The sequence below is a fragment of the Vulpes vulpes genome, chromosome 12 (genome assembly GCF_048418805.1).
Source record: "Vulpes vulpes isolate BD-2025 chromosome 12, VulVul3, whole genome shotgun sequence".
Taxonomy (NCBI): Eukaryota; Metazoa; Chordata; class Mammalia; order Carnivora; family Canidae; genus Vulpes; species Vulpes vulpes.
Window position 1 is genome coordinate 87,385,500 of NC_132791.1, and position 26,952 is coordinate 87,412,451.

Here is a 26,952-nt window from a genome sequence, read left to right on the forward strand (position 1 = left end):
TGCCTGTTAACCCAGCATTGTCACCAGACCCTGGTGCAACAATTCTGTCCCATTGAAGGGGAAGAACATTGTCCTTCCCACTCTGACCAGTTCCTCTGATGCTGGAACAACTGAGCAATCAAGGCTCCCACCTCCTGGAATCGGGCAATGTGTTACAGTGTGCACTGTTCACTGAGCCCAAGGGCTTGGTAGCAGGGCACAGTGAGAAGCTCAGGTGGCTAAGCCATGGTCTTCTTAGGATGGACATGAGCACATCAGGCTATGATGGCACAGTAGGACTGAGTGTGTCTAGTAGGAGAAGTCAAGATCACATGCAAGTACACACATGCAAGTACACACATGCAAGAATGGACAGAAGAAGCAGAGCCAGCAAAGGAGGCTGAGAAGCAGTTGGCAGAAGGGTGGCAGGAAAATTAGGGAGAAGAAGTCTCAGAAGCCTAGGAAAAGGGAGCTCATGGGGAAAGCATCCCATGCCCCAGACAGTTCACAAGATAAAGACCAAAACAAAGACTGAATTTGCAGACTGGTAGCCACTGGCCTTTAGATAAGCCATCTCTGTGCCATGGAAGCTAGGTAGGCATAGAACAAGAGGTGAACCAGAGGTGGTGGAGAGGAGACAGTAAGAGTGGAGATGTTGAAGGGATCTCACGGTACCAGGAATGAAAGAGATAAGGCGGCAGTTTAAACAGGAGGCTGCATTATAAGGAGGATTGTTCTCATGGCTTATTTTATTTTTAAGGTTGAGTAAAGAATGAAATATTTGTATTATGAGAAGAGAGGAGAGATTGAAGCAACAAAAGAGAAGAGATCATTTAGAAAGAACAGCAAGGAGGTTGCCTGGGTAGCTCAGTCAGCTAAGTTGATTTTGGCTCAGGTCATCTCCCGCATGAGATGGGGCCCTACATTGACCTGCATTCTCAGTGGGGAGTACACTTGAGATTCTCTCTCTCTATCTTCCCCCCCCCACACTCATGTTCTCTCTTTCTCTCTCTCTCTCTCAAATAAATAAATGAATAATTTTTTTAAAAAAATCACTTAAACAAAAAGCTCCAAGTAACTCATGGGTTGAAGACATTGCAGTGAGAAATTTTAAAAATACAAAGGACTTCATGATAATGAAAACACTGAATATTAACACTTGTGTAATGCAATGAAGGTGGGACCACAGTCAATTTAAAGCATTAAATGCTTTCAGGAGAAAAGAGGAGAGTCTGGGAAAGGATGCCTTGTTGTTTAGCTTAAAAATTTAGAACCAAAGAGTAAGCCCAAGGAAAGTAGAAGGAACAAGATTATAAGAAATGACAGTGGAAAGCAATGAAGTGGAGGCCATGATTCAATAGAGAAGACCAATAAAGCTTAAAGACAATTCTCTGGAAAGATGAACAAAATAATCTCTGACAATCGTCATCAAGATCAAGAGAAGACAGGAGCATTAGCACTGTGAGTAGAAAGGGACCAGGACAGATGAGCAGGATCAAAATGCTGAGCAGTGAATACATCAAGTTTATGCCAACAGATTGAAAATGTAGACAAAGTGGGCAAAACAATATATTTTGGGGGCATCTAGATAAATGGGATAAACCACTTTACTTTTAAAAAGTAAAGCAATGAGGGGTGTCTGGGTGGCTCAGTCGGTTAAATGTCCGACTCTTGACTTCGGCTCAGGTCGTGATCTCAGGGTCATGAGATTGAGCCCCATGTCGTCAGGCTGTGAGCTCAGCAAGGAATCTACTTAGGATTCTCTCTCCTCTGTCCTTCCTCACCCACTGCTTGCATGCATGTGCACCGTCTCTCCCTCCACCCCCTCCCTGTCTCTCTTAAAAAGAAAGAAAGAAAGAAAGAAAGAAAGAAAGAAAGAAAGAAAGAAGAAAGAAAGAAAGAAAGAAAAAGAAAGAAAGAAAGAAAGAAAGAAGAAAGAAAGAAAGAAAGAAAGAAGAAAGAAAAAGCAATGATAAACCCCAGCTACAGTTCTACAGTTCAGCAGTTACCTCTGGTGAGGGGATAGGATGGGAAAGAAGGATATAAATCAATGTAAATTATTGTCAGTGTTTTGGTTCTCATGTTGGATGAGAGGTACAGGGGAGTTTATTAATATTATGATTAGTTACTTAATTCTTTGGTAATAGGGCCACATGTGGGCCAATGATCAGAGTGTTTCAATCACCAAGAATTATAATGCATCCAAATCTGTACCCTTGACGCCTGAAAAGAAAATTCAAGAAAGAAAGTAGGGTCATTTCCATCAGACCAGGGAGGGTGGTAAGGGGCTGTAGAGCTGTAGTGAGGAAGGAAAATTAAAGTATAGGGTAAACTCAGAGAAGAAAATGGAAGGTGTCAAGTGGCTAGTACGTGACATGTAGTACAAGACGTGTTTCATGGTGTAGAAGGACGCTGTGTTGGACGGTAAGCTGGTATTTCCCCCTCTGTTCAGCTTAAGTGATGGTTCGGCTGTGCAGAAGGCAAGTTATCACTGGCACAGTGAATGGAACTGCCTGCAGGCAGCTCACTACTGCCCTGCAAAGGGTGTGTACTAAGGATCCTCTATTAGCCTGCGAGGACAGCCATAAAACAGTTCCACAGACACAGGGCCTTGAGCAACAGAGATTTATTATCTCACAGCTTTGGAGGCTCCAAGTCCAAGATTAAGGTGTAGATAGAGTTGGTTTCTCATGAGGCCCCTCCTTGGCTTGTAATGACCACGTTCTCCCTGTGTCCGCACACACAGTCTTCCCTCTGTGTCCACATGCTCCCAATGCCTGTCATCTTTTCACAGACCCCATCTCCAAAAGCAGTCACATTCTGAGGTGCTATGTTGAGGTTTGCAACACAGCAGTTTTGGAGAGACAAGATTTAACTCATAACCAATCCAATGGAGAAGCTTCCAGACTCCAGGAGGAGACTGGGAAGAATGAAGATTTTGAGGGTCTGGCATCTGTGAGTTCCCAGACTGTTCTGGTCAAGTATTCCAGGATGAGCATGCACCCCAGAAGGTGAGCAAGAATGAGGGAATACATAAATGAGAAGAGGCTGGAATGGAGATGCTGACCAACTGGATCAGTCCTCCAGGGCACTAGCGCTTTGCCACCAATGCTCTCATCATAGCCACAGTAGCAGAGAACAGACCCGAATTCCCCACGCCCCACATGGATGGGGGCTGCTGGTTCTAGCACTAGGCACTTCTATGGGATGGGACATACTGGTTACATGGGGAACCACACAAGTGACAAACACAATGCGCTGAGCGGATAGTTATTGTCCACAGGGGGCCATTAAAATAACTTGTATCTCAATGAGCTCATGTAAATTTCCAGAGTCCCAGACCTAGTAAGTGAAGGAACCAAAATTCAGTGTAGACCTGCCTGACTCCAAACCCATAGACTTTCCTGGGCATTCATAGAGGCAGTGCTTTCAAGATTTCAGAAGATAATCTTAGATTGTGTGATAGTGGATTTTTTTATGTCAACCTGGCTGGGCCATGGGGGCCCAGATATTTGGTTAAACATTATCCTGGGTGTGTCTGGGAGGGTATATATGCATGAGTTGGTAGACTGAGTAAAGCAGATTGCCATCCCTTTGTGGGAAGGCCTTATCTAATCCCCTGATTGCCTGACAGGACAAAAAGGCTGAGTAAAGGAGAATTCTCTCTCTGCCTGACTGGGAGTGGGTACATCAGTCTCCTGCCTTTGGACTCAGACGGATCGAAATGACATCATCGGCTTTCCTTGACATTCATCTCTCCAACTACGGGTTGTGGGCCTTCTCAGCTTCCATAAGCACATGAGCTTATAATACTTATAATAAATCATAAATATAAATCTCTCCTGTTGGTCATGTTTCTAGGGAGAATAGAGACCAATACAGAATTCTAAACACCTTATAAAGGTGTTTCCACATTATCAATGGGTTGATAAGCTCTTTACAAATTATTCTTGTTAGCACAATAAAAAATAAGCAAGATGTAATTTGATGAAGTATTTCTGCTTTTTAAAATATTTTATTTATTTATTTGAGAGATAAAGCAAGAAAGAAAGAGTGAGAACAAGTGGAGGGAGGGGTAGAGGCAGAGGGAGAAGCAGACTCCCCACTGAGCAGGGACCCCCCCTACCGCCCCGATGTGGGACTTGATCCCAGGACCCTGGGATCATGACCTGAGCCAAAGGCAGACGCTTAACCGACTGAGCCACCCAGTCACCCTCAACGAGCTGTTCCTAATTATAATATCTAATTGAAAATACTGCTGCCCTTAAAAACTGTTCTTTCTTCCAGAATTTCATGGCTTAAGACTGGCTTTTCCCTAAACAAAGGTGAATGCAACAGCTTTTTCCTTTTTCTTTTGATTCCTGATACCAAATACGTGCTGATCAGGTAAGAGAATGAGACAGATATTGGCTGAGCAGCTATTTGGTGCCAGCAGTTGATGAAGTCCTATCACACGTGATCCTCACAAGCATCACCTAATTTACTGTCTCTCTGGTGCCCACCTACAGAGGAGGGGGTGGATGGCATCCATGGAAGGGGGGCAGTTACAGAGGGAAGCAGCTCCTTTGCCAGGAGCTTGCTCCAGTTGGTCAGGATTTTATAACTCTGCGGAGTATCTTTAGCAACCATAGGGCTAGATTCCAAATAGGGCTGGATCCGGATGAACTTCTCAGGGTTTTAACAATCAGACACGTGGGAGACAGCAGCATACCTCGTGCAAAGAATCCCAGCAGAGCCATTTCTCCCAGATGCTCCCCTCTCCATCCTGCTGCGATATCTGGTTTGGAAAGCGGCGCACGTGTTAAGGACCTCCGACGTAGGACGACATCCCTGTAACTGCCCCAGCCCTGTGGTTGTCAAGACCCTGAGGTGTGCATGCCGCCTCGATCATGGCCCTCTTCGGCAGCACTTACAAATGTAGTTGATGAATTTAACAAGAAACACATGTTTTCATTTAAATTACAATTAGCAATTAGAGAGTTGAGTGTGCCCTAGATAGAATATATAATCGTTGTCGAATTTGTGGCATAGCTACTTTACTGTTGCCATTCTCCTTTTATGCTTTGCTCTATGATTTTATAGTAAATTTATGCAGAACCGAGAGAAGCCCAAGCTAAATAAAGCTGCTGGTTTGGAGATATTTGGTTTTTTTAAAAAAAAAGGTCACCAGGCTAGGCCCACTGCAGACTCATTGCCTGGTGTGATTCTTTTTGTTTTAGGGTATGTGAGAAGAGGAGGCATTTTATTTACCCTCTTGGCAATTTAAGTTGGACTATTTGGTGGTGAGGGTTCCCGTGTCACTGGTGTACCTCTTTTTTTTTTTTAATTTTATTTTATTTATTCATGAGAACCACACACAGAGAGGCAGGGACATAGGCAGAGGGAGAAGCAGGCTCCCTGCGGGGAACCCAATGCAGGACTCAATTCCAGGACCTGGGGATCACGACCTGAGCCGAAGGCAGACGCTCAAGCACTGAGCCACCCAGGGGCCCCCACTGGTATACTGAGTCATGACAGATTGACTCTATCTGCCTACTGCTTGGGATGAGTTCCTGAAAATCCAGAAAGGGAGAAGCAAGTGCTCTTCTTCTGGGCTTCAGGAATGCTTCAATGAGAAATTAATATTCACTTCTGCTTTTCAGTTGAAATTGTTAAAAAAAAAAAAAAAAAAACCCAGGCCGTGAAAAGGTGCCAATACATACAACTGGGTGGGGGTGGCGGGACACATCAGGTGCGTTCCAGATGGTGGGGAACCGGCTAATGGAATTGCCAGGGGGGAAATCCATAGGGCTGTAGAGCCACAGCATAGCCACTCCTAAATCACAAAGGGTTTCTCCAGCAGGGCAAGTTGGCAGTCTTAACGAAGCCGTCTAATGAGAAAGTAATTTCTGGAAGGGTGAGGAGCCCCTCCCTCCAAATAAAATAAAATAGAAGGCGAGAGGCATGGTTTATGGTGAACTTACCACTGGGGCTGAGTCCAGTATAGCTCATACCCAAGACACACAATTGTAGGTGGCTGGGAGACCTGAATATATAACTCCTTGGCACCGTCTAAGGAACCACAGTTTTGAAATATTAGCAAACCAGACACAGAGGTGAGGGGAGATTGCTGCTCAGGGATACTGTTAGGAATCTAAGATTTTGGCAGCCTTCGCTGTAGCTGGCGACGGGGAGATGGCCACTGGTCGACACTGGGGAGAATCATTTCTGGATTTCTTTGAAGGGGGAGGCAAGTCATATGGGAGTGAGGGGGATGCAAACAATCTCTGGTTTCTACAAAGCAACCAGTGCTTTTATTTGCACTTCTCTTGTAGACACATAGACCTAGTTGCTCAAAATGACCCAAATGGAGAGTCTCTCCTTGTTTCCCGGGGTTCAATAAGTGTTTCCAGGTGGAAATACTAGACAAAACAAAACAAAACAAAGCACCTCAAGTTTCCCTGTCTGTCGGTGAAGGAAGCAAGTGGTTCGTTGGGCACTATGTTTACCCAACTGCGCTGCTGCGTACGTAGAATAAAACTTGCTGGGGACCACACCGAGCCAGGCTCTACCTTCTGCTTCTGTGCTGTTTTTCATTCCGTGGAATTGTTTGTCTTGAGCATCAGAGACAGGGAGTAAATTTTCCTCCAAGCACTGACAGCCCTCGTGGAACATGTGCATAACGATGGAATTTATTTTGTTCATTATGACTGCTGCATCGCGCCGGGCTTTATTTCACTCCTACAGACTAGTTCTGCTTCCATAAATTATCCGGCTTGCTCTCTGCGTAAATGGCCAGCGGTCCTGGGAGAACTGGCAAGTAATCTCTGAGTTGTCTCCGCTTCTTCATTTTGGTTATTTCTGTGTCATAAAAGTTATGACATATCAGACAGAAGAAGGCTCAAGAAGGCCTCTAATAAATACTTTTCAACAAGCTTGAGACAAATCTAATAACTGAGCCACTGAAGCTTCAAAGAGAGCTCTGAAGGCTTCCCCGGCCCCGAGTGCTCAAAGGCAGCTGCGTCTTTCTGGGGGAAATCGGTGCCCATTTCTGCTCCAAGCACTTTATTTTGTGTGTATTGGTGGAAACTTTATCTTGCTCTCTTGAAACACTATCCAGTTCTCCGGTAATCTTTCTGTTCCTGACAACAGATCTCCCCGCTTTTGAGTTTTTGAAAATGTATGGGCCATGAGTCGAAGCAGTCCATAAGTACAAAAACAAACAGGGACTGCTAAGTTTCTGGACAAAAGTGTGACCCAGGCAGGTTCTCCTTCAGGTGTTCCATATGGATCAAGGCCTCACATGGCATTTTCTTCCCCATTTACCTTTTTTTCTTAGGATCTGGCACAAAGCCCACAAGCCGGGGGGAGAGGTGATACCTTAGTCAAGGTTCTCCAGAGCCTTGCTCTGTTCTCCAGAGCAGAACCAGAGAGAGATCGATAGACAGAGACCCTAGGACCCTAGCATCAGAGGCAGAGAGGGAGAGGGAGTGGAGGGGATTTATTAAAATGAAACGGCTCAAGAAGCTACAGAGGTAGACAAGCCCCAAGGTCTGCAGGGTGAGTTGGCATCCCAGAAGAGCTGACGGTTGAGTTCCAGTCCCAGGCCAGTAGGCTCAAGACCCAGAGAGAGACAGTGTTTTCACTGGAGTCTGAAAGCAAAAAGTCTGAAAGAGCCAGTCTCAAGGCAGTCAGGCAAGAATTTTCTCTAACTCAGGCTACGGTTTACTTTTTGTTCTACTCAGGCCTTCAATGATTGGGTGAGGCCCACCCATGCCCAGGAAGGCAATCTGCTTTACCCCATCTATCAATTCAAAATGTAGTCTCAGCCCAAAACAGTCTCACAGAAACATCCAGAGAAATGTTTTACCAAAATATTTGGGCACCCTGTGGCCCAGTCAACTAAAATATAAAATTAACCACCCTGGGGAGGAAGGGTGACATGAAATTAGGTCCTAGGGAGTATGTTCTGTGTCTCGTTTACCTGAGACTTCCTGGGAACAGAACCAATGGCAGGATAAATTGGGGAGATAGTTGTCTATCTAAAGAGATATTAGGGGATCCCTGGGTGACTCAGAGGTTCAGCGCCTGCCTTTGGCCCCTGGGGTCCCGGGATCGAGTTCCGCGTCAGGCTCCCGGCATGGAGCCTACTTCTCCCTCTGCCTGTGTCTCTGCCTCTGTCTCTGTCTCTCTCTCTCTCTCTCTCATGAATAAATAAAAATAAAGAAATAAAGAAATATTAGCAAGAAATCATGCTGCTCACCCCCTAGCTCCACGTCGGCCAGAAATAGCTAAATGCTTCTATCGTGAAAGGCTCATTTTATTGTGGAAGTTTTTGGACTACTGGATTATTGGTTCTTATGGTCTCAGCATTCCAGGATGGAGTAGGGATGGATTAAAGAGAAGGCAGGGAACAGGGGGGCTCTTCTTTGTCTATGGGGATCTTTGTCTTCATGGCTATTTTTCTACTGCGTGATGTTGCTGCTTTGTATCTATTGGGCAATACTGCGATAGCATAGAGACCTCCACTGAGGCACTCCGAGCCATGAAGCATAACAGTGAGTTCTCCTGGGTAGCCACCCAGCTGGAGCCATGGAAGGGCTTGCTGCCTCCCTGGTGTAGCCTAAGGTCCAAGCTCTAGTCTCCCATTATTGACATGACTTTGGTCCTCTGCTTCCTCTCCCCATTTTCCTCCTGTCCTCTAGATATTTATCTTTAGGGTCAGTCTTGTCTGCTTATTCAACATGAAGACTCATTCCCCTAGCTGAGCCTTGACTTGCAAAGGAAAAGTCTGGCTGTCAGTTTTCTTTAAATGTAGCCCCGGAAACATGACAATCTACTGACTCTCTATGGGGCAAGCATGTCCAGAACTCAAGATCTCAAAGACTCACAGAGATTCCCAAAGACGTGTAAGTAGGGGTAGGGGGTGGGGTGGAGGAGAATGGGGAGCAGAAATCAAAGAGGCAGAGATCAACAGCAATAATTATACAAATATTATGTGGTTATTATTACCATTTCTCAAGCTCGTCCTGTTAAACCTTCCATATATCACATATGACACACGATGCTTTTAGTTATTTTTTTTGTTGATTCGGTGTAATTTTATGAGGCAAATATTTCCCTCGTGCTATGGATCAGGCTAGGGGAGAAGTTACATTTTTCATTCTAGGCACTGTGCTGGGTACTTTAGATACCTTTTCATGAGAATTTACGGCCCTTTCACACAGGTCAAATTATATCCACTTTACAGATGAGAAAGTTGAGGCAGCAGTCCTCTGTTCAGGAATAATGCAAAAAGTTTATAGCTACCAATTTGGTCAACACTACTGGGAAGGGCTCTTAAATACTGGGACTTTGGGAAGTCAGCTTTAGGTTAAGGTGCCCTGGATAGTCCAGTCTCCTCCTGGGGATTCTTCTGGAATTTTCTCTGAATCAGTGTCCCTGGTATCTTCCAGTGTGTGCCCTCAAACCTCTGGGGGTTGTCTGGAAGTTAGGAAGGACAGTAAGAGGGGAGAGAGGATCCACTTCCCTGTAACTCACAGACCCCATGATACACATTGGAGGCAAATGAATGCTAAATGAGAAATTTTATTTTTCATTCTCGCTTTTGTCTGCTGGACTGCGTTACTCTCCCTATGGTGCAGCAATGATATTATATAAAAAAGACTGCATGATTTCCTTTCATCATCACTGAACACTATTTATTGAGTGTCTATGCGGATGTGTTAGTTGCCGTGGAAAATCATGATATCTACTGATTGACACGTTCATAACGTGCACATGAAGCTAGGGCCTCTGGGTGCCTGGATGCAAAGCTGCAAGTTTTGAAATAATAAGTATTTAGGAATTCCTTTCCCAGAGCACCAAACCAAGTCATCTGTCCCTTGCCAACCCAAAAGTCAGAATAAACAGGGCATATTCCCCTCCCTTCCCCCACTTCAGATCTAAGGTGAAACACTAGGCTATTTGTTTCCCCCAAAACCACCACGTGAACTTTTCCAGCAATGGCAGGCAAAGGTATTTCGCTCCCTGCCTCCTCTATCCCATCCCCTTCTCCAATTAATACCAGAGGTTTCAATTATACTGGAAACCTGAGCTCTGGTATGTTATTAGAATCCTGTTTCAGGAAAACACACCTCCCAAGCCCCCAGGTCCTATGGAGATTTTTCCATTCTCTAGAAGCTGCTGGGTTAGGACTGTTATCTGAGATACTTCTCAGGAGTTGGTTTGTTTCTCCTCTTTTCCTAGGAAAGAGCAGGATTCTGAGATGATGGGGTCTGGGCTACCTGGTGCTTAGGAACTTTGGGGAGCTTGAAATTACCCTCCTGGTGGTTGAAGCCATGAACCTCAGCGGACCTGCTTTCCCTGGGTGCACCTGACACTCTTCACTCCCAACCAGTAAGTGTGATGCTCTTGAGATGCATCTTTGCAAAATTAGACTTTTCTCTTTGTTTTTGTTTTTCTTTTCTAATCTATAGTATAATGTTTCTTAAAGGAAAGATCAAATACAGAGGCACCTGGGTGGCTCAGTCAGTTGAACATCGCCTTTGGCTCAGGGCATGATCTTGGGGTCCTAGGATCCAGCCCCGCATCAAGTTCCCTGCTCAGTGGGAAGCCTGCTTCTCTTTCTCCCTCTGCCCCTCCTCCTGCTTGTGCTTTCTTTCTCTCTCTCTCATTCTCTCTCTCTCTCTCTCTCTCTCTCTGTCAGATAAATAAATAAAATCTTTCAAAAAACCAATCAAATATTTTATCTATTTTTTAAGAAGAGTAATCAGGAACTAAGCCAAAGAGATATGAACCAAAGGAAACCACAAACTCCAAACTAGAAAGAATTACACTCATTTGTGAAAAGTATTTCATTTAACTTGAGTAAACACCTGCAACAGGATTGCTTAAATAATCAAAACTCAGCACTGGACACACATAATTTCTTTTATTTTCTAAATAATTAATATCAACTTTGCTTCTTAAGACTCATTGTTATGGACAGACCAGGAAAAAAAAAGGAAAATTTCCTAGTTAAAAATACAATGGCCTTGGGATACTTGGGTGGCTCAGCGGTTGAGCGTCTGCCTTCGGCTCAGGGCATGATCCTGGAGATCCAGGATCGAGTCCCACATCGGGCTCCCTGCATGGAGCCTGCTTCTCCCTCTGCCCATGTCTCTGCCTCTCTCTCTCTCTCTGTGTCTCTCATGAATAAATAAATAAAATCTTAAAAAAAAATACAATGGTCTCTTCATATGAACTTCAGAACCCTCCAGGAACTTTCCAGTTTCTTCTGGTTCAGTCAAACAAACACTTTTCTGGTGATTTTTCAGTCAATTCACAAATAAACTCACCACTCAGCCTTCAAGATGGCCCCCAAGGATCCTCAGCTTCTGGTGGTCACTCTCGTATGTTATTCCCCTTCCACATCACATCAGGGTTGTTCTTGCCGTCGACAGAATATAGTAGAAGTCCTGGTGTGTGACATCTGAGATTAAGCCTCTTAAAACATTGGTGTTTCCTCCTTGGTGTTTGAGATCACCTTCTCTGCAGGAAGCCAGCAGCTGTGTCAGGAAGACACCTAAGCAGCCCAATAAAGTGTGACTTCCTCTCAACCACAGCAGTGACTTGCCAGATGAGCGGAGGGCCTGTCTTCAAAGTGGATTCTCCAATCCCGGTCAAGCTCCCAGATGACTGTCATTCTGGCCCACATCTTGACTGCAGCCACACCAGAGAGCCTAAGCCCGGACCCTCAGCTAAGCCACCCTAGAATTCCTGACTTATAGCAACAGTGCGAGATAACAAAGATTTATCGTTTTTTAAGCAACTAAAGTTTGGAGTAATTTGCTACACAACAATAGGTAACTAGTATAACTCTGGGGATACTCCTACCTCTCCTCCTTGTCTGGCTAGAGACACGGGTTTAGAGCTGAGTGAATGCCAGTGTTGTCTGGTGGGTCAGGCCAGGAGTTTTAGGACCACATTGGTGAAGGCGAAGGTTCTTGGGTCTGTGTGCTAGCCCTAAGATACTCCAAATCAGTTAGATGATCTAAGCAGGGCTGGGGTACTGGTTGGATCTGATCTCTGCCGATGGAGATTCTGTAAATGATTTTTGTGATCCATTCTCTCAGCTCAGGCAGAGCTGGTGGTTCACCATGACTGGTTCAGCCCACTTAGCTCCTGCCAGCACTATAGATCCTTCCTTAGGATCAGGTTGTCCTTCCTAGTCAACCCCTGGTCTAAAAGTTCTGCAGCATTAGAGGTTACTGGTCACTTTGCTGTGGCAACAGCCACCTTCCTGGCAGATTGTCAGCCAGCTCTTTTGGCTCCCTTTCTTGTTTCCCACAGGGTAGGAGACCCTTCTGGATCCTACCATGACCCATGTGCACTAAGGAGGGCTCAGGAGTGCTACCTCAGACTTTCACTCTGACAGTACCACACCATCTTTTTAGCTCTCGTTCAGCAGGTTCATGTTACCACAGGCTCATGTTGTGGAACATTCGTCTTGTGGAGTTCCAAAGAGGGAGCAGGGAGCTGGATCCTCTGCTTTGGGCCTCTCCATTGGCTCTGGCTTGCTGGAAGGTCAGAACACAGATTCTCCATCATTTGTCCCAGTGCCTCTTGCTACACTCCACAAGGGGATAGGACAGGTTCAATTCTGTTACACCTCGCTTTTTTCCCAGCATAGCAAACCTCCCAGGCTGGCAGTCATAGGCAGGAATAACTTCTGTATGTCACAGAAGAAACCTGAGTGAGCCTGCCAGACTCTCCTCTTCATTTGAGAGCTGCAGTGCAGCAAGGAACAAGGCTGCTGAAGATGAGAATGAATGATTTAATATGCTCAAATTATTATCCTAATTGTCCACTAATTTTGATTGCATCAAAGTATAATCCATTTTCCCTCAATAAACAAACTCCACACACACATTCACACACGCATGCACACACACGCACACATGCACAGTTCAAGGTGGAACTATTCCATATTTCCTTTTGACAAGTTCTCCCAAAACAACTAAATCTAGAGGATTAAAATCACCTCCAGATTGAACCTGAACTTTGCTGTAATTCATGCAGTTCCAGACCTTGGTCCCACATCAGACTGGTGTGGGGACAAGCAGAGCCATGATGCATATGGACCTTAGACCCTGGGTTGCCAGGAAAGTGAATAAACTATGAAGGGAACATTACAGCCTCAGTGAAAACCTCATACAGTATAGATTTTGAGGTCTGCTTGTGAAATCCTGTGCGTGGTAAGATGCACCTAAATCAAATTTGTGGAATCCTCCGAAATAGCTTCCCCCCCCACACACACACATCTACTAGGGTTCATTAGAACTGATTTGAGCAGAACAGAAGAAGTAATCCACTCTCCAAGCATAATGCAGTTCTCTGCTTTTTCTCTGCCTTTCTGAGTAATCAAAACACAGTGTCCTTTACCCGAGTCATAAATAATTTTCTATTTCTGTTACTCCAAGCCTTTGAAAGATGTCATCAGGAGAGTGACATAGGGACAACCTAACTCATGAAAGTTAGTATTGATCTGGATGCTCAACAGGAGCCGAACCGAGGGCCCACGTTTCCTCAGGCTTCAGCAACACTTGTGTGTGGATGAGGTCCCAGCAGCAGCAGCACCTAGGATTCTACAGGCAGGTTACAACTGCCCAGATGATGTCCCCAAGACCTCCAACCTCCCCAGCTACATCTGCATGGCTCTAGGAGCCTCACGTACAGACCTGAGAACAGTCTTCCTAGATTCCTTGTCCAGGGTAATAGCTCCCTATATCCTTACAGCTATAAACCTGTGCCATTAATGTAAGACAGCGTTCCCTTCGGTTCTGCTACAGTAAAGAGGGGCAGAAAGCCCCCTCCCTTGTTGTCTGCCATTTTGTCACTGAGGCTCTGAAGCAGAGTCCCTCAGTGAAACCTGCCCTTTTGCCAATCCCTCTTTCTTTAAGGACCTCAGTGAGTCTCATGTCAAACTCTGTCTGCCCTTCCTGTGTTTTTTTCTCTCTTTCCACAAAAACCCATGCACAAATTCTCCTCTGCATGGGAATCCTTTCCCTCAAGACAATCTAATACTCGAAAAGCTTCTCACAGTCTACTGGCCCATCAGGCCAAATCATCCCACAGGATGCTTTTGATCTCATTCCAGGCTCACCTGGAAACCATAGCTAAATTCAGAGAGACAGTAGTTTAGATACGCCTAGAGCCTTTTTTAAGTTGGCCATCCTCTTCCCCAACAGCAAATCCCCCTATGGGAGATTCTAATAGGTTCTAGATTTTTTTCTTCATGCACACCTTTTTTTGTGCCTGCAAATTTTAATTTGATTGTTTGCAAACGTCTAGTTGTATCTGATAAAATCATTTAGAAGAAGGAGCTGGTGGTGGGGAAGGGTGAGAAGAGGGTGTGAAGAGTAGGGGCTTTTGCACCCTGGTTGTATTAGTCATCCTGGGCTGCCAAAACAGATACCTGAGACTGGGGACTTAAACAGCAGATGTTTTTTGTCCCACTGTCTGGAGGCTGAAAGTCCAAGATTGGGGTGTCAGCAGGGTTGGTTTTTTTCTGAGGCCTCTCTCTTTGGCTCATATATGGCTGTCTTCTCTCTGGGTCCTCAAATGGTCTTCCCTCTGTGTGTGTGTGTGTGTGTCCTAATCCTCTTCTAAGATGCCTTATAAGGGCATCAGCTATATCAGACTGGGCCAAACCTATTTGACTTCATTTTGACCTAAAGGTCCTGTCTTCAAATACTATCATATTCTGAGGAATTGGGGTTAGAACTTGAACATATGAACTTTGGGGAACACAATCCAGTCTGTAACACTGGTTGTGGGGGAAGTCAAAGGATGGTGAACACAGTGAAGCAGGGTCTGAGGCCTACTGGGCTGAAGAAATCTCTGTGGGTCAAGAGGCTGCCTTGGTGAAGTGTGTACCATCTTCCCCTATGACCAACTACCAGGTTATTATGGGTAGAATGGTCTGTTTCAAGGAAGGGTTTGGAAAATTCCCTGTGAAATATTGTGCTTTTATTAAGTAAAGTCTTCCCAAAGATTCATGTTCCTTAATCAAACAGATGACTCTCTTTGTGACCACAGTGAGCCCTGAGGGATGGGAACTGATTGGTGCGCATCCATAGCCTCAAAACTCAAGATCAGAAAGATAAGGTGTTGGGAAAGATGCGGAACGTGCAAACCTCTTCATGGTATCAGTATCATTAAAACCATGGGATGTGAACATTCTATAGGGTTTAGAATAAGTGAGGAACAGCAGATGGAAATATGCCTAGACCATATTCTCATTTAAGGACTTGTAAATGTCAACCACAACCTATTGATTTATTCTTCCATCTTTATTGCTTTACGTTACTAAACCTCTGTATGAAATGTAATAGACTGACTTGAGAACTTTGTGCCCAAACTCTAAACTCTGTTTTCTCTAAGAAGACTTTAAAACGTCACCTGCTCACGTGTAGCTGTGGATGGGAGAGGCCTGGGTGGTACATTTTGAGATCCAAGCCCAAGATACTGTTTTGGAAGGGAGGAAGTTGTAGGCTTAAGACATAGGGTCTTACTTGTGGTTTATGGCTCAGACCTTAAGATATACATATTTCATTTTAATTTCAGAATCAATGTAAAAACATTTTTCAAGCACATTGAGTACTTAGGATAGACTGCAGTATTACTATTAGGAGCAGTGAAATACTCATAATGGTATGTACATCTCACAGCCCCAGTGCATGCCGATCCAGTCTTGACTCATTCATTCCATAAATTTTTATTAAGTACTTTCTATATGCCAGGCACTGTGTCCCAAGCCATGAACACAACAGATAGGCTCCTACACCTGGGGATTTATAGAGTGTTAAGTGTCCAGGGTGACATCATAGAGAGCCACGGAGAGGAAGCAGCAAGGAGGACAGTTTGAAGCAGAATGGATAGGGAAGCAGAAGCTGAATCATGCTATGGGAGGCCCCAGAATGATTTAACACATGGGAGAGGTTCCAATTCATATTTTTAAAAGATCATTTGGACTACTGTGTGGAAAATTATTGTGTGAGGTTGATTTTGAAGAAAAGAATGAGCTAGGAGGTAGCAGTGATCCAGGTGAGAGATGACAGAGTCTGGGAATAGGGTGGTGGAGGTGGTGGGCTTGCACAGGGTTGGTGCCAAAGTGAGAATTTTGCCCACAGGTGGGAAGGACTACTTGGAAAAGAGAAAACTGAAATTCACAGAAATGGGTAAAATTTAATTTAGGCTATGAAAGATCTCTTCATGGCAAGGGCTACTTGGTTCTGAAACAAGCTACAGTGGAAAAATAGGTGCATCCTTCGTGAGGGACCCAGGAAAGGGGCTAAAAAATCAGCCACATGTTGAATGATGGAGGGTGGCTCTGTGCAAAGACAGGTACTGGACCGGGAAGTTGAAGTTCCTCCAGGCATAGATCCCAATCTGCCATATTTCATGTGTGCATTGGCCCAGCTCCTTCCTCTTCTGATCATGTTGCCCAGATGATAGTCACTAGCCATAGGTGGCCCTTTAAGTTTAAATTTAAAATTATTAAATTAAATTTAAAATTCAGTCCTTCTGATACACTAGGGACATTGGAAGCCCTTCAATACCACCTGTGGCTAGTGGCTACCTCATTGGTTAGCACAACTATGGAACATTCTGTCACAGGATGTTCTCTTGGACAGTGCTATTATAGAAAGTTCTCACTCCCCAGGTTAAATATCTCTGGGGATATTTCTAGGTCATACCTGCTAATCTCAGTTCCATCTTGCCAGTTCTCTGTTGCTGATCCTTTTGTTTTGTGTATTAATATGACTTAAATGCCTATGTCCAGCCCTCATCTTCCTCCAATTCACAGGTTAAAATTCTAACCCCTGTGATGAAGGTATTAGGAGATGGGGCATTTGGGAGGTGATTAGGTCATGAGTGTGGAGCCCTCAGGAATGAGATTTGTGCCTTTTATCAAAGACCTGAGAGCACTCCCTTGCCCCTTCTACCATGAGGACACAGTGAGAAGATGGCTATCTATGAACCAGGAAGTGGGATCTCAGTAGATACCAAATTTGCTGGGGCCTTGATCTTGGGCTTCTATCCACCAGAACTGGGAGAAGTAAATCTCTGTTGCTTATAAGTCACTCATGCCTTGGTATTTTTTTATAGCAGTGCGAACAGACTCAGACAGGTGCCCTGTCTGCTGTTCAACTGCTCCCCTAGACCATCCTCAGTGTCTGACTCGCCCTCCCCTGGGGTGTGGATCCCAGGTTCTCTCTAGTCCATGTCCCATGGCCACACACCAGAGTCCTATCCACTCTTAGGCCAAGAGCCAGCTCTTGGACCACCTTGGGCTTGGGCTTGAGCCCCATTTGCTAAGTTGAGTAAGCTGCATATTCCAGGAGAGGCTGTGACCCAGGAAGCAGAGCACCTGGGCTGAGGGTGGGAGTCACGTACTTCTGCTCAGTCTCCAAGGAGATTGATTGGATGTCTTAAAGAAGAGTGTTGATGTGTTGTTCAGAGACAGCATCCCAGAGGGGAAAATGGTCAGAGAAGCAATGTTATTTCTTGTGCAGCAAAGAAGTTGGGGCTGCAGAAGAGGAACAATAAATAGAAGAGTAGGTGCAAGGATTTTGTGGTTTCCCTGTACTTTAGAAAGCAGGTTTCATATATATTTCAACACCCGGCATGCTCAAGAATGGAGCAGACATTCACGTGCCTGCAGAACCAAAACACAGCTGGTAGGTCTAATTTTAGGTCCCTAAGCATTGACAGTGTAGCTAGACTCAGCTGAACTCACTGGCAGTCCTGTCTAAACCATGGGACAGCACCTTTCTGAGCCTGGGCTCCCAGGAGGGGACAATGGGGGTGTGCTTGCTCAGGTGTGACATCTCTGGGTCAGGGGATTGGGCAGCCCTTCTCACTGGTCTGCTTCTGGGCCTCAAATTGCTTTGGACCCTTTTGAAAAAGAGCCTTGGAAAGAAAAATATCATAATACCAGGTTTGTCTGGTGGGCTGAATGGCAACATTCTAGAAGATAATGTTTGCCTGGAATAATGGTTCTGTGGAATATGATTCTCCATTTTGCCCAGAATGATCCAAGAAATAGGAGTCCCAGCTGACAGAAGCTTCTTGAACCATGTGGCTTGGGTTTGAATCTGTCGTGTCATCTATTAGTTGTATGACTTCGGGTGAGTCACTGAACCTGTGTCTTGGTTTCCTCATCTGTAAAATGATGCTTCTCCTAGTGTCTACCTCATAGCCCAAGCCTGAAGCATTGTCATAAAGGTAGCTGAGATGATGTATGCAACGTTAGAATGACTCCCAGCACACAGCAAACATTTAGTGACTGTAACTATTTTAATTAACTGATTATTCTGATCTGAGGCACTTAGCATTCATTGATAATATAACAAGACAGCAAAGGGTAATGGCGAAATGTATTTTCTGGAATCGAAGCCCCATTCTACCACTAACCAGCTCTGAGAGTGTGGGCAAGTCAGTTAAGCTCTCCATGTCTCAGTATTTTCATTGATAAAATGAAGTTAATAATCTGGGCATATTAATAGTATCTTTTCCAGATGATAGTTATGAGGATTAAAGGAGCTAATATACGTGAAACATTCAGAAGAATGCCTGGTGTTACAGAGTAAGAACTTGGTAAGAGCTAGCTGCTATTATTATTATTATTATTATATTATTATTATTATTATTATGTGATTATTATTGTATAAAGGCAAAGAGTGTCGTAAAGTTCATTGAAGGTTGAAATGAGACTAAGCCTCGTTTACTCTTGCTCTGAAGAAATCAGAGGGAACTGTGAGATCTTACAGGCACTAATTCAGTTAATCGGCAAATATTTGTAAAACATGTACAATGTGTCCAGAACCGGTCATTGTTGTCAACATCTGATAGCATTGTGCTGGTGAGCTCTTGGGTAATGAGAGTTTGGGTGTCGGTGCCAAACACAGGGGTCAGTCAAGTCCGGTCTGGTTGGTCAAGGCAAAGCATGCCCAACGCTACAGGTATCACGGCACCTCTAACACATCGCCAGTCTCAAACCCAAGAAGAACAAAGAAGGAAGACCTTGTCTTAGACCCTTAAACATCCCTAGCATGATTCCAAGTGAAGTCAAGGCCCAGAACAAGGAGGCAGAAGCAAGTTCTCTCCCACACCTGTGCCTTTCCCTGTCACCCACCTCCCCTTTGCGGGCCTGTGGTATGGGTAGAGGGGACAAAAGAAAGACAGGAGACAGATAATGCCAACCCCTTACCCTCCTGTGTCACCTCTAAGGGTCATTGGACACCTTTGTCTCTGTGTACCCTTAGGAAGCCTCACTGGTGGCAGGTAAAGCAGCGGTGAGACAGAGGAGGCCATGAAGGGCCCTTCCTCACTCAGAATGCACAGTTCTTCCACTTGGCGCCATGTCACCTCTGAGCCTGGCTGAGGCTGAGGAGTCATTCATGGGTCATGATTCGGCCTCACTCTGCGGGGTAGGCCTATGACACCCACTCTGTGAACATGGTTGTGTATATTCTCTGCTGGGTCCTGGTCTGCTTCTCTGGAAACAGGGCCCTGGAGAACCCTCTCCTCTCTGCCTTTTTGTCACCCTTGTGAGAGAAGTCAGCCTCTCTTGCCAGTGAGGCCAGCCTCCCTTTCCAGGGCCAGTGATGCCTCCACCTTTCCCAGGGCTTAGAGCCTTGGTTCTAAAGAGCCAGGCTGAACAGCCAGAAAGCGGTTGGCAGGCATAGAGACCTGTTAGATTCCTGAGCCCATCCTCTGCAGAAGTTAGGGAAAACAGGGGAATGTGTTTAGGATTTCTCTTTCCGACGCAGAGTGGAAGAAAAAGGTCACTTTGCAGGCTCGGGAATGGCCCAGAAACAGCCTTCCTCTCGCTCTCTTTTTCTGGTTGCTTTCAGTTTAAGTCAATTAGACAGAAAACGAGATCCCAAAACCTACAGCCGAACATGCCTGGGGTTCTTATTTATCTATTTATTTATTTATTTATTTGCCTTTTTTTTTTTTTTTCCTTCCTTTCTCCCTCCAGCACCTTGTTCTTGAAACTTGTCTGGTTCAACATTTCACCGGCTTGGTTAAGTATCTTGTAAGGAAATCATTTATAATAAAGCTGGTATGCTTGGGTTTATCATTTCTAAGTGTGGGTCAGGGTTTGGTTCGCTATGTTAAACTCTCCATGCTGCATGTGATTTGTCAAGCTTTGTCAGGAACAAAAAGTTCCGGGATGTGCAAAGCAGGACTGCTTGGTTTCCATGGAGATACTGCTAGTTAGGCTATGGAAATCCTGAAAAGGCCAGAGGATGAGTGACAATACAAGGATTTAGCGGCTGATCTGAAGAGCCAGACTGAATTAATGAGATTTTTCACAGAGCGTTATTAGCCAGGCTAGCACCGTATGGCTCTTAGGCCCTCAATTTCTCAGCTGCAGTCTTGGAAAACAGAAATGGAAAGATTTAATTGCTGTTTTTTTAAACCCTTTAAGATTATTTTAACCTATAACATTTTAAGGTTGTAATAAAAAAAAAGGGGGTTCATTTTTTTTTCCTTCCATCACTCCGTTACTGTTATTACCATGTTTTTGGAGGCAGTTGCCCTTTATCTGTGTGGAGATGGGAAATTCAATAGTACTTATTATATTGAGCAGTTAATTCCCACATACTGTGAACACATTACTGTTCAAAGTAGGTTATCTGGAGTTCCATTTAGAGCCAAGGGAGAGATACCATGTCACTGGCTTTATATCTCCTAGGGCCATATTAATTATTTATTATAGACTGCTGATGTAAACTGTTAACTCTGGCAGGTCATAGTTTGTACACGTATCTATCCAGTGTTGTAGCTTTTTGGAGTTTGGACGCCAATTTCTGAAAACTAGCAATCGGTGCGGTGGGTTTGCGTGTTTAATTCCACAGCGGCTGCTGGTGTCCTTAACGCTGGTAGGAAAAGAAGCTCAGGACTCTTCTTGATCATCATCAAGGAGCAATTTCCCCCCACAGTTTGGGAGGCATGCCGTCAGAAGGCCTTCTTCTCCTCCCTCTTTCTTTGGAAGGACTGAGGCCAGAACTCCTGATTTCAGCTCCTTGTCTATACCCTGCCATCCCCACCACCATCCTGACCCAGGCCCTGGGTACAGAAATTATAGAAATTAGGAGTGTGATTAGCCTGGTTGCATTTTCATTTTCAACGTGTTCCCTGCACAAACTCTTGGGGAAATGTCAGTATCCTTGCTCGTCCAGAATCCCACCAGTGGGGTGCAGAGAGAGCCGCGGGCCAGGCGCTGCTCTTTCTTGCTGGTTTGCAGAAGGGCACATGCCCATATGTTTCTGGGAGATGTAAAACCGTCATGTTGCTGCTGGGTAATCCACAACAAAATCACATGCAGCCACATTCCCCGGATTCCTGTACAGTAGACTAATCCACTTAATCTCACTGTTAGCTTCCCCGGGCGGGAATTTCACACTCTCTTTTGATTTAGTGGTTTGTAAAATCTCTGATTAAGTGCCTTTGCCCTCCTGTTATTGTCTCCCTATTCCCTAAATGATTTTGTGAAGAAGAAATCAGGGAAGTTGAAATAGGGGTCAACCTGCCCTCATCCTTCCCTATCTGGTTTTTCTTCATTATTGTTATTTTTAAATTCTAAAGTCTTTTTCTTTTCCCCTTGATGCTACTACCACCTGACAGTATTTTATTGTTTAAATTATTGAATGCCCCGTCTACCTTGCCAATTTATGCTGGGTCTTCCCAGCTAAGTTGATCCTGAATTTATTCCTGCTGTGGATTTGTGTGTTACCACTTCCTCCCGGCAGGTAAGACTCCTCTGTTCTGCATCTCTTTAATAGGGCAAGGGTAAGATTTCACAGAGCTAGAACAAACAATCCTAAAATTTGTATGGAAACACACTGAATAGCCAAAGCAACCTTGAAAAAAGAAAGACAGGGCTAAGAGCAGGTTGTAATGGGGTCAGACAGACTGGGCCTTGAGACCTGGTTCTGTTACCTATTAGCTGTGTGGTTGCAAGCAAAGTCACTTAACTTCTCTGGTCTTTGTTTCCTCATCTGAAATTGAAGATCTTTTTAAAAAGATTTTATTTATTTATTCATGAGAGACACACAGAAAGAGGCAGAGACATAAGCAGAGGGAGAAGCACCCCAATGCAGGACTTGATCCCAGGACCCCGGGATCATGACCTGAGTCGAATGCAGATACTCAACCACTAAACCACCCAGGTGCCCCTGAAATTGAAGATTAAATGCAATAATATATGCTGTATAAAATACTTATGTGCTACCCATAATACATACTCAATAAATTATGACAATCATAGCTCTCATTCATATGAACATACATATTTTGCACAGCAATGATTTGTTTGTGGGCATTTTGTTAGGCCCTTTGATATGTGTTTTTCTGGTATCTCTGCTTAGATTAAGCCTCTTGAAGTTTAGACCCCAAGTTTTAAAATTCATTTTGTAATTGCTAATTGCATTTAGTTTGTGCTATCATCTGCCTGATTCTCTGACTCTTAAAAATGCTGATCAAAATATTTGGGGAAGTGTACCTTGGGTCAAGTAGTCCCCCAGCCTCCTTACCCATGGTTTCAGTTACCAAAGGTCAACCACGGTCCAGGAGCGGATGATCCTCCTAACAGATGGTGAGAAGGACAGTAGCAGCCTAACTCTGTGTCACAATGCCCACATCGTTTGTCTCACTTTACCGCATCACACATTTTATCCTCTCACATCATCACAAGAAGAAGGGTGAGGACAATAAGATACTTTGAGATAAGCCACATTCACATAACTTTTATTACAGTATTTCGTTATAATTATTCTGCTTTATTATTAGTTATTGCCGTTAATCTCTTACTGAGCCTAATTTATAAGTTAAACTTCATCACAGGTCTGCACAGATAGAGAGAAAAGCATATATAGGGTTTAGTTCTATCTGCAGTTTCAGAAATCCACTGAGGTCTTAGAACACATCCCCTATAGATAAGGAGAGACCATTGGAATAGGTACTCAGCTGAAAAGCTGCCATTTATATTAAGTTTCTGAGCTAAATTTAACGAGGAGCAAAGCAGTTGAATTCATGTCCATCCAAAAGGAGAGGTTCACATTGCCATGCAAAAAAAAAGCCAAATACAATTTTTTTAATTAAGATATTTTGGATGTTGTTACTATTCTTTGTTTTTTCACTCATGGAATTCTCATTAAGACCCATTGGCCTACGGAAAACATTTTTTCTGCCTTTTCTCCGTATCTTCCAAGAAAGGGATATTTGGAGATTTTTTTTTTCTATAGACACTTCTGAGTATAAACAGTCCTACCGTCATGATAGGTTTCCTGGAATTCACTCCAATTGTTCAAATAAAGCCCTAGCCTCTCCTCAGGGCTGGTTGGTGCAGAAGGTAAAACTTTGATTTGGTATCTGGAATGGGAAGCATAGCAGTTTTTCTTTATTTATTTTTAAATCAAATCACATGTGGCTCCGAGCTCCCACCATCTGATTGGAGGGAGGTCTGGAACCAGCCAATGCTGGCCTGCTGGGCTCTGGGCTCTGCTGCCAGGCTCTGGGCTTCATTGCTCAAACACTGCCTTATCTTGGCAAGTTACATAACCATTCTGTGCCTCAGTCTTCTCATTAGTGAAACGCAGATATTAGTTCCTGTTGTGTCTATGGTAGGTGGTTGTGGAAGATTAAATGAAACTGTATATGTAAGTGCTTAGAACAAAGCCTGTTCCATACCAAGTGGACAAAAAAAAGTCAGTGTGATCATAACTTTGATGATTATTAGCATGAGTTGAAAAACTTATGTGATACCAGTAAAATGGAACAGTTGGGTGATCCTTCATCTGTAACTATGACCATATATTGTCATTTGACTCTTGTGTTCCTTAATGCTTTACCCAACACTAATCCTCCGCCTGCCCCCTCTGCCACCCTTGGACACTTGTGTGTGCTCTGGGAATGTTAAGAAGTGGTCATTTAAGGCAAATTCATTACTGGCAGCTCCTCACCTAAGTTGTGCTCCCAGAAGAGAGTCTCCTGAAATGCACAGGTCATCCCCACCAGAAGACTGTTATTCCTCATAGCAAAATGGGGAAAACATCTCTTCTACCCACCCAACTACCCAGTTTCAGAATCTGTCTCTTTGTTCCATCTCTGTTTGTCTCTCTTTCTCTCTACCAATGGGCTCATGGCTTCCCAGAAAATCCAGTTCTGTGGCTTTAAGACTATTCAAACAAAAGTCTGTGAATTTTCCCCTGGAGCAAAAGATGTTCCACCTGCAGAATGGAAGACTCCTTCCATTTCCTATTCTCTTAAAGGTATAAGGTGGTGTGAGGGTGGGATTGGGCTAATTTGTTCTTTTGTGACTGTGCTTGAGTCCATTGCAGAAATCAGAACACAGCTTGGTTCTCATTCAGATTTTGTGCTGACCTGAAGGCAAGTTTTGGACTGTGTGGGTTTGGCACTTCCACCCCTTGGCAGTATGAGCCAGGAGTGTTCTGGGATGAAGAAGTTGAGGCACTGGCAGTTTGGATAGATGTCTGAAACAGAATCTTCGGGAGTTGATGAGATAGAACTGAATATCTGGACCAAAGCCAGTCTATGAAATCTAGAGAAGCTGAAACAGGAGAGGAAGCCAATGGATTAATGGGTCTGGAGGAGCCAGTGTATGAGACAATTTCAAGATGGAGGAGAGAAGGAAGGTATATATGGAAGTATTTCTAGTTGGTGGCAGTGACTTTTTTTATTTGGCATATAAGTCACTTGTTTCCATTCTCCTCTGTGATTACTATCCTCTAGCAGCCTATACATTTCCTTCTTTTTCCTCCCTTATCCCTTGCATGCTTGTCATAAGTGTCTCAGGCCAGTTAGTGCAGCCAGCCTGTTAACTGTAGACCCCTTGAAGATTATCCCAACACCTACTTCTTTATTCAGTCCTCCTGCCCCTAGCATTAGATTTTGAAGGAAAGATTAGTCTCTATTGTTCATTCCTATAGGACAGGCCACATCTCCATGTATCATTGAATTTAGAACCAGGTTCTAACACCAGCTCTTCCATTCCAAGCTGCATGATGTTAGGCAAGTTATTTAATGTCTGAAGGATATGCCTCACCTGTAAAAAGAATCCCTACAATGATTCTTTGAGACACTATCAAGCTTTGGTCCTTATCTTCATTGTCTTGTCAGGATCTAATTTTCTGACTCTATAATTTTACTTCTTCCATTTGGGGGGTTCTGAGAGACAAGAAAATAAATGGAAAACCAATTTTTAGATAAACTAATCAGTACTGATGAATATTCATGATTTAAGAAGTGTTACCTCTCAAAGGAATTTGAGTTTTTAAAGGTAAGTTCCATTTCTTAGCTCAAAAAAATACTGTCTATCAGATTCTGTTATTACTATAGATTGAATGCTTTAACTTACAATTTCCCAAAGTATGCATCATAAGAAAGAGTCCCACAGTCAAAATTTTAAAATTTAGTGCATTCATTTCTGCTTCTGCCCAAGGTGGGGGAAAGGGCCCTGGATTTATTTTCTTTCTGAAATAACAACCGAAAATACACAAAATATACAAAAGAACAATTTTCAAGACTGCCCATAGGTCTCACAGGAGAGACAGAAAGCAAAGAGGTGTTCTGTGAGTGCCCTATCTTACTGTCTCATGAGGACTTCCAGGCAGCAGTGCAGGAGGGGAAACCCAGGCCAAATTGAGGACATAGAGCTGAGGTTGGGAAGGTTATCGTGGCCAGAGCTCACAGGACAGTATGCTAGAAAGGAGAAGGCTGCACAGGGAGAAAACCCTGGGGATCTGAAAAGGTCCCTCCCTGAGTATACAGCAGAGTATACATCAACATATCCAAAGTATCTAAAAATGGAGGAGGAAACAAAAGAATAAGAAAACAGTACCTAGCACTCAAAAAAGCTGGGAATAACTGCTACTTAACTATTCCCATCAGTCATACCGGAAAATCTCCTAATTCATGAGACCTTTGGGTAGAACACTCAGGAATGGTGTCTCTCCTGTGGAAGAGAATAATTAGCTTTAGATAGAGCATAGTTATAGACCTGCCTAACAATTCATACAAATTATATGTGAAAGAATCAAATTGCTTCCAAATAACTGCATCCCAGAACAAAGGTAAAGGTTATTTACATAAACACAAAAATATCCAATGCCTAGTAAGGCAAAATTCATAATGTCTTGCATCCAAACAGAGATTACCAGGCATTTAAAAAAACAGTAAAAAAGATAAAACAAACAACAACAACAAAAAAAAAAACACAGTAAAATATCGCCCATAGTGAGGGAAATAACCAATTGAAACCAATCCAGAACTGATACAAATGTTAGAATTAGTAGAGGAAGACATTAAAATAATTCTTAGAACTATATTATATATGTTCAAATGGAAAAGTAAATTTATGGGAGATATTTTTTAAAGACCCAAATCAAATCTGTGAAGGTAAAAACTACCATCTCTAAGATGAAATAATACATTAGATGGGATTAGCAGCAGATTATACACAGCTAAATAACGAATTAGTGAACTTGAAGAAAAGAACAGGAACTATCTAACATGAAGCTGAGAAAAAAATAATGCAAACAGATGTAAAAGCATCAGTGAGCTCCAGAACAATTTTACATAGCCTAATATATGTGTAATCATAAAGATATTTAAAGAATATCTTTCTTCTTTCTAAGAATATTCTCAGAACATTTATTCTTATTTCATTGAAGTATAGTTGGCATACAATATTAGTTTCAGGTGCACAACATTGTGATTCAGGATTTATATATACTATGAAGTGATCACCATGATACATCTAGCTACCATCTGTCATCATACAAAGTTGCTATATATCACAATATTTATCCTGGCTGAAAGTTTTTCAAAATGATTTTTCAAGATGGGATAAAAACAAAAGACGAAGAACAGAAATACAACCCTTCCCCCTCCAACTACACTAGAATATCATGGTGG

At 43.6% G+C, this 26,952-nt stretch overlaps 1 long non-coding RNA gene across 2 annotated transcripts in view; it reads left to right on the plus strand.

Annotated features, from left to right (window-relative positions):
• LOC112920532 (uncharacterized) overlaps positions 1-26,952 on the plus strand; it is a 72,619-nt gene that overhangs the window by 42,619 nt on the left and 3,048 nt on the right. Inside the window, exons 3-4 of one of the 2 annotated variants that reach the window (XR_003235086.2) lie at positions 10,207-10,356; positions 10,454-11,335. This is a non-coding gene — a long non-coding RNA (uncharacterized lncRNA). Of the gene's footprint in view, positions 1-10,206; positions 10,357-10,453; positions 11,336-26,952 lie in introns of those variants that run through there. The other variant, XR_011995683.1, reaches the window with a different exon arrangement.